The sequence below is a fragment of the Mesoplodon mirus genome (assembly GCF_964341445.2).
Source record: "Mesoplodon mirus genome assembly, contig: HAP1_SCAFFOLD_34, whole genome shotgun sequence".
In the NCBI taxonomy this organism is placed as follows: domain Eukaryota; kingdom Metazoa; phylum Chordata; class Mammalia; order Artiodactyla; family Ziphiidae; genus Mesoplodon; species Mesoplodon mirus.
This window is the reverse complement of record NW_028295813.1, coordinates 4,124,884-4,139,161: the sequence shown is the minus strand read 5'-3', so window position 1 is coordinate 4,139,161 and position 14,278 is coordinate 4,124,884.

Here is a 14,278-nt window from a genome sequence, read left to right as displayed (position 1 = left end):
AAGACCACAGTAATCAGAATGCTCCACAACCTTCTCATCACAATGCTCCATGGCCAATATCATCAAAATGCTCCATAACAACTGTCATCACAACACTCCATGACACCTGACAACCCAATGATCCGGGACTCTTGTCATCACAGTGCTCCATTCCCTAGTCATCACAATGCTCCACGACCCCTGTCATCACAACACTCCATGAACATTTTCAGCCCATTGCTCCATGACCCTTGTCATCACAATGATCCATGCCCTTGTCTTCCCAATGCTCCATGACCACTGTATTCACAATGATCCGTGACGGTTGTCATCACAGTGCTCCATGACACCTGTCATCACAATGCTCCATGCCTTTGTCAGCAAAATGCTACATGACCTTGTCATTACAATGCTCTATGCGCTTGTCATCACAATACTCCATTTCCATTTTCATCACAATCCTCCATGAAAGTTGGGATCACATTGCTTCATGCCCTTTTCATCACAATTCTCCATGTTCCTTGAAATCAAAATGATCCATGACCTCTGTCATCACAATGCTCCAAACCCTCGTGATCACAGTGTTCCATAACACTTGTCATTACAACACTCCATGATGCCTGTCATCACAATACTCCATGCACTTTTCATCACAATGCTACATGACTTTGGTCATCACAATGCTCGATACACTTGTCATCAAAATGCTCCCTGACACTTGTTGTCTGTATGCTCCTTGAACCCTGTCATGACAAGGCTCCATTCCTTTTTCATCACAATGATCCATGACCTTTTCATCACAATGCTTCAAGACCAATGTAATCGCAATGCTCCATGCCATTGTCATCACAAAGCTCAATGACGCATGTCATCAGAATGCTCCATGTCCTTCTCATCACAATGATCCATGCCCTAGTCATCACAATGCTCCAAGACCCCTGTAATCACAATGCTCCATGCCCCTTTTCATCAGAATGTTCCATGAGACTTGTCATCACAAGTCTTCATAGCCTTCTCATCACAATGCTCCAGGACCTTGTAATCCCCATGCTCCATTCCCTGGTCTTCAAAATGCTCCATGACCACTGTCATCACAACACTCCATGACACCTGACAACACAATGATCCGGGACTCTTGTCATCACAATGCTCCATTCCCTAGTCATCACAATGCTCCATGACCCGTGTCATCACAATACTTCATGAACATTTTCAGCCAAGTGCTCCATGACCCTTGTCATCCCAATGATCCATGCCCTTCTCATCCCAATGCTCCATGACCGGTGTATTCACAATGCTCCGTGACGCTTGTCATCACAGTGCTCCATGACACATGTCATCACAATGGTCCATGCCTTTGTCAGCAAAATGCTCCACGACCTTGTCATTATAATGCTTTATGCGCTTGTCATCTCAATACACCATCTCCATTGTCATCACAATCCTCCATGAACGTTGTAATCACATTGCTTCCTGCCCTTGTCATCACAATGCTCCATGCTCCTTGAAATCAAAATGATCCATGACCTCTGTCATCACAATGCTCCAAACACTTTTGATCACATTGTTCCATAACACTTGTCATCACAACGCTCCATGATGCCTGTCATCACAATACTTCATGCCCTTTTCATCCCAATGCTCCATGACCTTTGTCATCACAATGCTCAATACACTTGTCATCACAATGCTCCCTGACACTTGTCGTCAGAATGCTCCTTGAACCCTGTCATGACAATGATCCATGACTTTTTCATCACAATGCCCCATGCCGTTTTCATCACAGTGCTCCATGTCATTGTCATCAAAATACTCCACAAGCTTGTCATCAGAATGCTCTATGACAGTTTTCATCACAATTCTCCATGCACTTGTCAGCACAATGCTCCCTGACCATTTTCATCACAATGCTCCAAGCCATTGTCATCACAATGCTCCATTACCTTTGTCATCAGAATCCTCCATGACACTTGGCATCACAATGCTCCATGCCATTGTCATCACTATGGGCCATGACATATGTCATCACAATGCTCCCTAACACCTCTCTTCACAATAATGCATGACATGGTCATCACAATGCTCCATGCCCTTGTCATAAAAATGTGCCATTCCTACTGTCATTGCAATAATCCATGTAACTTATTAGACCAATGTTCCATGCCCTTGTCATCACAATGCTCCATGCCCTTGTTATCACAATGCTCCATGACCCCTGTCATCACAATGCTCCGTGACTCCAGTCATCACAATGCTTCATGACCTTTGTCATCACAATGGTCCATGCCCTCGTCATCAACAGTCTCTGTGACCTTTTTAACCACAATGGTCCATGAACTTTTCTTCACAATGCTCTTTGACACTTGTCATCATAATGCTCCATGTGCTTGTCAGCACAATGCTCCATGACACATGTCATTACAATGCACCATACGCTTGTCATCACAGTGCTCCACAATCTTTTCATCACAATGCTCCTAAAAATATGTCATCACAATGCTCCATGCACTTCTCATCAAAATGCTCTCTCACCACTGATATCACAATGCTACATCACTATTTGTCACAATACTCGCTCAACCCTTTCATCACAATGTTCCATGACTCCTGTCATCACAATGTTACATGCACTTATCATAACAATATTCGATGATCCCTGACATCACAATGTTCCATAACACCTGTCATCAAATTGTTCCATGACACTTTTCATCAAATTGCTCCATGACCCTGTCATCAGAATGCTCCCTGCACTTCTCATCACAATGCACAATGCCCTTGCCATCAAAATGCTCCATGACTTTTGTCATCACAAAGATCCATGACCCTTGGCATCACAATGCTCCATGTCATTGTCATCACAATGATCCATGAACGCTCTCATCACATTGCTCCAGGCCCTTGTCTTCACAAAGCTCCATGACACATGTCAACAGAATGCTCCATGGCCTTCTCATCACAATGCTCCATGCCCTTGCCATCACAATGCTCCATTACCCCTCTCATAACAATGCTCCATGAACCCTGCCATCACGATGTTCCATGGTCTTGTCATCACAAAGCTCCATAACCCTTCTCATCACAATGCTCCAAGAACCCTGTAATCACAATGCTCTATGCCCTTTTTCATCTCAATGATCCATGAACCCTGTCATCACAATGCACCATGCCCATCATCATAATGCTTCATGTTATTGTCATCACAATGAAATCAAAATGCTGCATGACCTCAGTCATAACAATGCTCCAAACCCTTGTGATCACAATATTCCGTAACACTTGTCATCACAAAGCTCAATGACGCATGCCATCAGAATGATCCTTGTTCTTCGCCTCACAATGCTTCATGCCCTAGTCATCACAATGTTCAAAGACCCCTGTAATCACAATGCTCCTTTCACTTGTCATCAAAAAACTCCATGACGCATGTCATCAGAATGTTCCATGGCCTTCTCATCACAATGCTCCATGCCCTAGTCATCACAATGCTACAAGACCCATGTAATCACAATGTTCCATTTCCGTTTTCATCAGAATGCTCCCTGAGACTTGTCATCACAAGTCTCCATGGTCTTCTCATCACAATGCTCCAGGACCTTGTCATTACCGTGCTCCCTTCCCTTGTCATCACAATGCTCTATGACCCATGTCATCACAATAATCTATGAATATTTTCAACCAAATGCTCCACGAACTACTCATCACAATGCTCCATGTCCAATATCATCACAATGCTCCATGACCACTGTCATCACAACACTCCATGACACCTGACAACACAATGATCCGGGACACTTTTCATCACAATGCTCCATTCCCTAGTCATCACAATGCTCCATGACCCCTGTCATCACAACACTCCATGAACATTTTCAGCCCATTGCTCCATGACACTTGTCATCACAATGATCCATGCCCTTGTCTTCCCAATGCTCCATGACCCCTGTATTCACAATGTTCCGTGACGGTTGTCATCACAATGCTCCATGACACCTGTCATCACAATGCTCCATGCCTTTGTCAGCAAAATGCTACATGACCTTGTCATTATAATGCTCTATGCGCTTGTCATCTCTATACTCCATTACCATTGTCCTCACAATCCTCCATGAACCTTGGGATCAGATTGCTTCATGCAGTTTTCATCACAATGCTCCATGCTCCTTGAAATAAAAATGATCCATGACCTCTCTCATCACAATGCTCCAAACCCTTGTGATCACAATGTTCCATAACACTTGTCATCACAACGCTCCATGATGCCTGTCATCACAATACTCCATGCTCTTTTCATCACAATGCTCCATGACCTTTGTCATCACAATGCTCAATACACTTGTCATCACAATGCTCCCTGACACTGGTCATCAGAATGCTCCTTGAAACCTGTCATGACAAGGCTCCATGCCATTTTCATCACAATGCCCCATGCGGTTTTCATCACAATGCTCCATGTCATTGTCATCAAAATACTCCACAAGCTTGTCATCAGAATGCTCCATGACCCTTGTCATCACAATTCTCCATGCACTTGTCAGCACAATGCTCCCTGACCCTTATCATCACAATGCTCCAAGCCATTGTCATCACAATGCTCCATTACCTTTGTCATCAGAATCCTCCATGACAATTGGCATCACAATGCTCCATTGAACATTGAATAATCCATGAATATTTTCAGCCCAATGCTTCACGACCTACTCATCACAATGCTCCATGGCCAATATCACAAACCTCCATGACCACTGTCATCAAAACACTCCATGACTCCTGACAACACAATGATCCGGGACAATTGTCATCACAATGCTCCAGTCCCTAGTCATCACAATGCTCCATGACCCCTGTCATCACATTGAACCATGCCCTTGTCATCCCAGTGCTCCATGACACCTGTATTCACAATGCTCCATGACTCCAGTCATCACAATGCTTCATAAGGTTTGTCTACACAACGTTCCATGCCCGCATCATCACAAGGCTCTCTGACCTTTGAAACCACAATGCTCCATGAACTTTTCATCACAATTCTCCGTGACGCTTGTCATCACAATGCTCCATGCGTTTTTCAGAACAATGCTCCATGACCCTTGTCATCACAATGTGCCATGCGCTTTTCATCACAATGATCCACAGCCTTGTCATTGCTATGCTCCATAAACCTTGTAATCACAATGCTCCATGCACTTCTCATCCAAATGCTCTCTCACATGAGATATCACAATGTTCCATCACTAGTCATCACAATCCTCCCTCACCCATGTTATCACAATGTTCCATGACACCTGTCATCACAATGCTACATCCCATTATCAGCACAATGTTCCATGACCCCTGACATCACAATGTTCCATAACCCCTGTCATCAAAATGCTCCATGACCCTTTTCATCCCAAAGCCCCAAGACCCCTGGCATCACAATGTTCTATAAGCCCTGTCATCAAAATGTTCCATTACACTTTTCTTCAAATTGCTGCATGACCCGGTCATCAAAATGCTCCCTGCCCTTCTCATCACAGTGCACCACACCCTTGTCATCAAAATGCTCCATGACCTTTGTCATCACAAAGCTCCATGACCCTTGGCATCACAATGCTCCATGTCATTGTCATCACAATGCTCCATGAAACCTCTCATCACATGTCTCCATGCCCTTGTCATCACAAAGATCCATGACACTTGTCATCACAATGCTCGATACCCGTCTCATCACAATGCTCCATGCCCTTGTCATTACAATCCTCCATGACTCATGTATAACAGTGTTCCGTGCCCTTGTCATCACAATGCTCCATTACCTCTGTCATAACAATGCTCCATGACCCCTGCCATCACAATGTTCCATGGCTTTGTCATCACAAGGCTCCATGACCCTTGTCATCACAATGCTCCAAGACCACTGTAATCACAATGCTCCATGCCCTTGTCATCACAAAGCTCTATGACACATGCCATCAGAATATTCCATGGCCTTCTCATCACAATGCTCCATTCCCTTGTCATGACGATGCTGCAAGACCCCTGTAATCACAATGCTCCATGCCTTTTTTCATCTCAATGCTCCATGAACACTGTAATCAAAATGCACCATGCCCATCATCATAATGCTTCAGGCTCTTGTCATCACAATGAAATCAAATTTCTCCATGACCACTGTCATCATAATGCTCCAAACCCTTGTGATCACAATGTTCCTTAACACTTATCATCACAACACCCTATGACGCTCATCATCACAATTATCCATGGTCCTCTCATCACAATGCTCGACGCCCTTGTCATCACAAAGCTCCATGACGCAAGTCATCAGAATGCTCCATGGCCTCCTCCTCACAATTCTCCATGCACTTGTCATCACAATGCTCCAAGTCCCGTGTAATCACAATGCTCCATGACCCTTTTCATCAGAATGCTCCATGAGATTTGTCATCACAAGTCTCCATGGTCATCTCATCACAATGCTCCAGGACCTTGTCATCACCATGCTCCATTCCCTTGTCATCACAATGCTCCATGACCCCTCTCATCACAATACTCCATGAACATTTTCAGCCCAGTGCTCCATGAACTTCTCATCACAATGCTCAATGACAAATATCATCAAAATACTCCATGACCACTGTCATCACAACACTCCATGACACCTGACAACACAATGACCCGGGAATCTTGTCATCACAATGCTCCATTCCCTACTCATCACAATGCTCCATGACCCCTGTCATCACAGTACTCCATGAACATTTTCAGCCCAATGCTCCATGACCCTTGTCATCACAATCATCCATGCCCTTGTCATCCCAATTCTCCATGACCCTTGTAATCACAATGCTCCAAGAACCCTTAATCAAAATGCTCCATGCCCCTGTCATCACAAAGCTCCATGACGCATGTCATCAGAATGTTCCATGGGATTCTCCTCACAATGTTCCATGCCCTTGTCATCACAATGATCCATGACCCCTGAAATCACAATGCTCCATGCCCCTTTTCATCTCAATGCTCCATGAACCCTGTCATCACAATGCATCATGCTTATCATCATAATGCTTCCGGCTATTGTCAGCACAATGAAATCAAAATTCTCCATGACCTCTGTCATCACAATGCTCCATGACCCCTGTCATCCCAATACTCCATGATCATTTTCAGCCCAATGCTCCATGACACTTGTCTGCACAATGATCCATGCCCTTGTCATCCCAATTCCCCATGACCCATGTATTCACAATGTTCCGTGACACTTCTCATCACAGTTCTCCATGACACGTGTCATCACCATGCTCCAGGCCTTTGTCAGCAAAATGCTACGTGACCTTTTCATTGCAGTGCTCTATGCGCTTGTCATCACAATACTCCATTACCACTGTCATCACATTCCTCCATGAACCTTAGGATCACATTGCATCATGCCCTTGACATCACAATGCTCCATGCTCCTTGAAATCAAAATGATCCATGGCCTCTGTCATTGCAATGCTCCAAAACCTTGTGATCACAATGTTCCATAACACTTGTCATCACAACGCTCCATGATGCCTGTCATCACAATACTCCATGCCCTTTTCATCACAATGTTCCATGAACTTTGTCATCACAATTCTCAATACACTTGTCATCACTATGCTCCCTGACTCTTGTCGTCAGAATGCTCCTTGAAACCTGTCACGAAAAGGCTCCATGCCTTTTGCATCACAAAGACCCATTCCATTTCCTTCACAATGCTCCATGCCATTGTCTTCAAAATACTCCTCAAGATTGTCATCAGAATGCTCCATGACCCTTGTCATCACAATTCTCCATGCACTTGTCAGCCCAATGCTCCCTGACCCTTGTCATCACAATGCTCCAAGCCATTGTCATCACAATGCTCCATTACCTTTGTCATCAGAATCCTCCATGACATTTTGCATCACAATGCTCCATGCCATTGTCATCACAATGGTCCATTACATATGTCATCACAATGTTCCCTGATAACTCTCTTCACAATACTGCATGACCTGGTCATCACAATGCTCCAAGCCATCGTCATCACAATGCTCCATTACCTTTGTCATCAGAATCCTCCATGACACTTGGCTTCACAATTCTCCATGCCCTTGTCATCACAATGTTCCAAGACCCCTGTAATCAGAATGCTCCCTGCCCCTTTTCATCAGTATGCTCCATGAGACTTGTCATCACAAGGCTCCATGGTTTCTCATCACAATGCTCAAGGACCTTGTCATCACAATGCTTCTCGACATTGTCATGAAAATTTTCATTGGCCCTTGTCATCATAATGCTCCAAGCCCAAGTAATGACAATGCTCCATTATATTTGTCATCACATCCTCCATTACATTTGACATCACACTGCTCCATGCCATTGTCATCGCAATGGACCATGGCATATGTCATCAAAAAGCTCCCTGACACCTGTCTTCACAGTACTCCATTCCCTTGTCTTCACAATGCTCCATGCCCTTGTCATCAAAATGCACGATGTCCACTGTCATCACAATAATCAATTAAACTTGTCAGATCAATGCTCCATGCACCTGTCATCACAATGCTCCATGCCCTTGTCATCACAATGCTCCATGACCCCAGTCATCACAATGCTTCATAACGTTTGCCATCACAACGGTCCATGCCCATATCATCACAAGGTTCTGTGACCTTTGTAACCACAATGCTCCATGAACTTTTCACCACAATGCTCCGTGATCCTTGTCATCACAGTGCTCCATGCCTGTGTCAGTACAATGCTCCATGACCCTTGTCATCACAATGTGCCAGGCGCTTTTCATCACAATGATCCACAACCTTGTCATCGCTATGCTCCATAAATCTTGTAATCACAATGCTCCATGCACTTCTCATCCATATGCTCTCTCTCATGAGATATCTCAATGTTCCATGACTAGTCATCACAATCCTCCCTCACCCCAGTTATCACAATGTTCCATGACCCCTATCATCACAATGATATATCCCCTTGTCAGCACAATGTTCCATGACCCCTGACATCACAATGTTCCATAACCCCTGTCATCGAAGTGATCCATGACCCTTTTCATCACAAAGTTCCATGAACCCTGGCATCACAATGTTCTATAACCCCTGTCATCAAAATATTCCATTACACTTTTCATCAAATTGCTGCATGACCCTGTCATCAAAATGCTCCCTGCAGTTCTCATCACAATGTACCACACACTTGTCATCAAAATGCTCCATGACATATGTCATCACAAACTCCATGACCGTTGGCATCACAATGCTCCATGTCATTGTCATCACGATGCTCCATGAAACCTCTCATCACAATGCTCCATGCCCTTGTCATCACAAAGCTCTATGACACTTGTCATCAAAATGCTCGATGCCCTTCTCATCACAATGCTCCATGCCCTTGACATTACAATCGTCCATGACCCAAGTATCACAGTGTTCCGTGCCTTTCTCATCAAAATGCTCCATATCCAATCTCATCACAATAATCCATGAAACATTTCAGTCCAATGCTCAATGCCCTTCTCATAACAATGCTCCATTACCTCTGTCATAACAATGCTCCATGACCCCTGCCATCACAATGTTCCACGGCCTTGTCATCACAAGGCTCCATGACCCTTGTCATCACAATGCTCCAAGACCCCTGTAATCACAAAGCTCCATGCCCTTGTCATCACAAAGCTCCATGACACATATCATCAGATGGTTCCATGGCCTTCTCGTCACAATGCTCCATGCCCTTGTCATCACAAAGCTCCAAGACCCCTGCAGTCACAGTGATCCATGCACCTTTTCATCAGAATGCTCCATGAAACTTGTCATCACAAGTCTCCATGGTCATCTCATCACAATGCTCCAGGACATTGTCATCACCATGCTCCATGCAGTTGTCATCACAATGCTCCAAGACCCCTGTAATCACAATGCTCCCTGCCCCTTTTCATCAGAATGCACCATGAGACTTGTCATCACAAGTCTCCATTGTCTTCTCATCACAATGATCCAGGACCTTTTAATCACCATGCTCCATTCCCTTGTCATCCCAATGCTCTATGACCCCTGTCTTCACAATACTCTATGAATATTTTCAGCCAAATGCTCCATGACCTTCTCATCACAATGATCCATGACCAATATCATCACAATGCTTCATGACCACTGTCATCACAACACTCCTTGACACCTGAAAACACAGCGATCCGGGACTCTTGTCATCACAATGCTCCAAGGCCCCTGTAATCAGAGTGATCCATGACCCCTGTCATCACAATAATCCATGAACATTTTCAGCCCAATGCTCCATGACCCTTGTCATCACAATGATCCATGCCCTTCTCATCCCAATGCTCCATGACCCCTGTATTCACAGTGCTCCGTGACGCTTTTCATCACAGTGCTCCATGACACCTGTCATCACAATGCTCCATGCCTTTGTCAGCAAAATGCTACATGACCTTGTCATTACAATGCTCTATGTGCTTGTCATCAGAATACTCCATTACCATTGTCATCACAATCCTCCATGAAACTTGGAATCACATTGCTTCATGCCCTTGTCATCACAATGCTCCATGCTCCTTGAAATCAAAATGATCCATGACCTCTGTTATCACAGTACTCCAAACACTTGTGATCACAATGTTCCATAACACTTGTCATCACAATGATCCATGATGCCTGTCATCACAATACTCCATGCCCTTTTCACCACAATGCTCCATGACCTTTGTCATCACAATGCTCAATATACATGTCATCACAATGCTCCCTGACACTTGTCATCAGAATGCTGCTTGAACCCTGTAACGAAAAGTCTCCATGCCTTTTTCATCACAAAGTCCCATGCCATTTTCATCACAATGCTCCATGCCATTGTCATCAAAATGCTCCACATGCTTGTCATCAGAATGCTCCATGACCCTTGTCATCACAATTCTCCATGCACTTGTCAGCACAATGCTCCCTGACCCTTGTCATCACAATGCTCCAAGCCATTGTCATCACAATGCTCCATTACCTTGGTCATCAGAATCCTCCATGACACTTGGCATCACAATGCTCCATGCCATTGTCATCACAATGGGCCATTACATATATCATCACAATGCTCCCTGACACCTCTCTTCACAATACTGCCTGACCTGGTCATCACAAAGCTCCATGCCCTTGTCATCACAATGCGCCATTCCAACTTTCTTCACAATAATCCATGAAACTTATTAGACCAATGCTCCATGCCCTTGTCATCACAATGCTCCATGCCCTTGTTATCACAATGTTCCAAGACCCATGTAATCAGAATGCTCCATGCCCCTTTTCATCAGTATGCTCCATGAGATTTGTCATCACAAGGCTCCATGGTATTTTCATCACAATGCTCCATGCCCTTGTCATCTCAATGCTCCATGACCCCTGTCATCACAATGCTCCGTGACTCCAGTCATCACAATGCTTCATAACGTTTGTCATCACAGTGTTCCATGCCCGCGTCATCACAAGGCTCTGTGACATTTGTAAACACAATTCTCCATGAATTTTTCATCACAATGCTCCGGACAATTGTCATCACAATGCTCCATGCCTTTGTCAGAACAATGCTCCATGACCCTTGTCATCACAATGCGCCATGCACTTTTCATCACAATGATCCACAACCTTGTCATCGCTATGCTCCATAAACCTTGTAATCACAATGCTCCATGCACTTCTCATCCAAATGCTCTCTCACATGGGATATCACAATGTTCCATCACTAGTCATCACAATCCTCTCTCACCCCTGTTATCACAATGTTCCATGACCCCTGTCATCACAATGCTACATTTGCTTATCAGAACAATGTTCCATGACCCCTGACATCACAATGTTCCATAACCCCTGTCATCAAAATGCTCCATGACGCCTGGCATCACAGTGTTCTATAACCACAGTCATCAAATTGTTCCATTACAAATTTCATCAAATTGCTGCATGACCCGGTCATCAAAATGCTCCCTGCCCTTCTCATCACAATGCACTGCACACTTGTCATCAAAATGCTCCATGACTTTGGTCATCACAAAGCTCCATGACCCTTGGCATCACAATGTTCCATGTCATTGTCATCACAATGCTCCATAAACCCTCTCATCACATTGCTCCATGCCCTTGTCATCACAAAGCTCCATGACACTTGTCACCACAATGCTCGATGCCCGTCTCATCACAATGCTCCATGCCCTTGTCATTAAAATCCTCCATGACCCATGTATCACAGTGTACTGTGCCCTTGTCATCACAATGCTCCATGCCCACTCTCAGAGCAATAATCCATGAAATATTTCAGACCAATGCTCAATGCCCTTCTCATCACAATGCTCCATTACCTTTGTCATAACAATGCTCCATGACCACTGCCATCACAATGTTCCACGGCCTTGTCATCACATGGTTCCATGACCCTTGTCATCACAATGCTCCCAGATCCATGTAATCACAGAGCTCCATGCCCTTGTAATCACAAAGCTCCATGACGCATGTATTCAGAATGTTCCATGGCCTTCTCCTCACAATGCTCCATGCCCTTGTCATCACAATGCTCCAAGACCCGTATAATCACAATGCTCCATGCCACTTTTCATCAGAATGCTCCATGAGACTTGTCATCACAAGTCTCCATTGTCATCTCATTACAATGCTCCAGGAACTTGTCATCACCATGCTCCATTCCCTTGTCATCACAATGCTCCATGACCCCTGTCATCACAATACTCCATGATCATTTTCAGCCCAATGCTCCATGACATTCTCATCACAATGCTCCTTGACCAATATCATCACAATGCTCCATTACTTTTGTCATCAGAATCCTCCATGACACTTGCCATCACAATGCTCCATGCAGTTGTCATCACAATGGGACATTACATATGTCATCACAATGCTCCCTAATACCTCTCTTCACAATACTGCATGACATGGTCATCACAATGCTCCATGCCCTTGTCATTAAAATGTGCCATTCCAACTGTCATCACAATAATCCATGAAACTTATTAGACCAAAGCTCCATGCCCTTGTCATCACAATGCTCCATGCACTTGTTATCACAATGTTTCAAAACCCCTGTAATAAGAATGTTCCATGCCCCTTTTCATCAGTATGCTCCATGAGACTTGTCCTCACAAGGCTCCATGGTTTTCTCATCACAATGCTCCAGGACCTTGTCATCACAATGCTTCACGACATTGTCATGAAAATTCTCAATTGCCCTTGTCATCATAATGCTCCAAGCCCTATTCATCACAATGTTCCATTATATTTGTCATCACAATCCTCCATTACATTTGGCATCATAATGCTCCATGCACTTGTCATCACAGTGCTCCACAATCTTGTAATCACAGTGCTCCATAAACGTTGTCATCAGAATGCTCCATGCACTTCTCATCAAAATGCTCTCTCACCACTGATATCACAATGATACATCACTATTCGTCACAATACTCCATCACCCCTGTCATCACAATATTCCATGACTCCTGTCATTCACAGTGCTAAATGCACTAATCATCACAATGTTCGATGACCGCTGACATCACAATGTTACATAACCCCTGTCATCAAAATGCTCCATGACCCTTTTCATCAAAATGCTCCATGACCCCTGACATCACAATGTTCCATAAACACTGTCATCAAAATGTTCCATGACCCTTTTCATCAAATTGCTCCATGACACTGTGATCACAATGCTCCTTGCCCTTCTCATCACAATGCACAATGACATTGTCATCAAAATGCTCCCTGACACTTGTTGTCTGTATGCTCCTTGAACCCTGTCATGAAGAGGCTCCATGCCTCTTTCATCACAATGATCCATGCCCTTTTCTTCACAGTCCTCCAAGACCCCTCTAATCACAATGCTCCATGCCCTTGTCATCACAAAGCTCAATGACGCATGTCATCAGAATGCTTCTTGTCCTTCTCTTCAAAATGCTCCATGCCCTTGTCATCACAATGTTCCAAGACCCCTGTATTCACAATGCTCCATGCCCCTTTTCATCAGTATGCTCCATGAGACTTGTCATCACAAGGCTCCATGGTTTTCTCATCACAATGCTCCAGGACATTGTCATCACAATGCTTCACGACCTTGTCATGAAAATTCTCAATGGCCCTTGTCTTCATAATGCTCCAAGCCCTAGTCATCACAATGCTCCATTATATTTGTCATCACAATCCTCCATTACATTTGGCATCAAAATGCTCCATGCCATTGTCATCGCAATGGACCATGACATATATCATCCCAATGC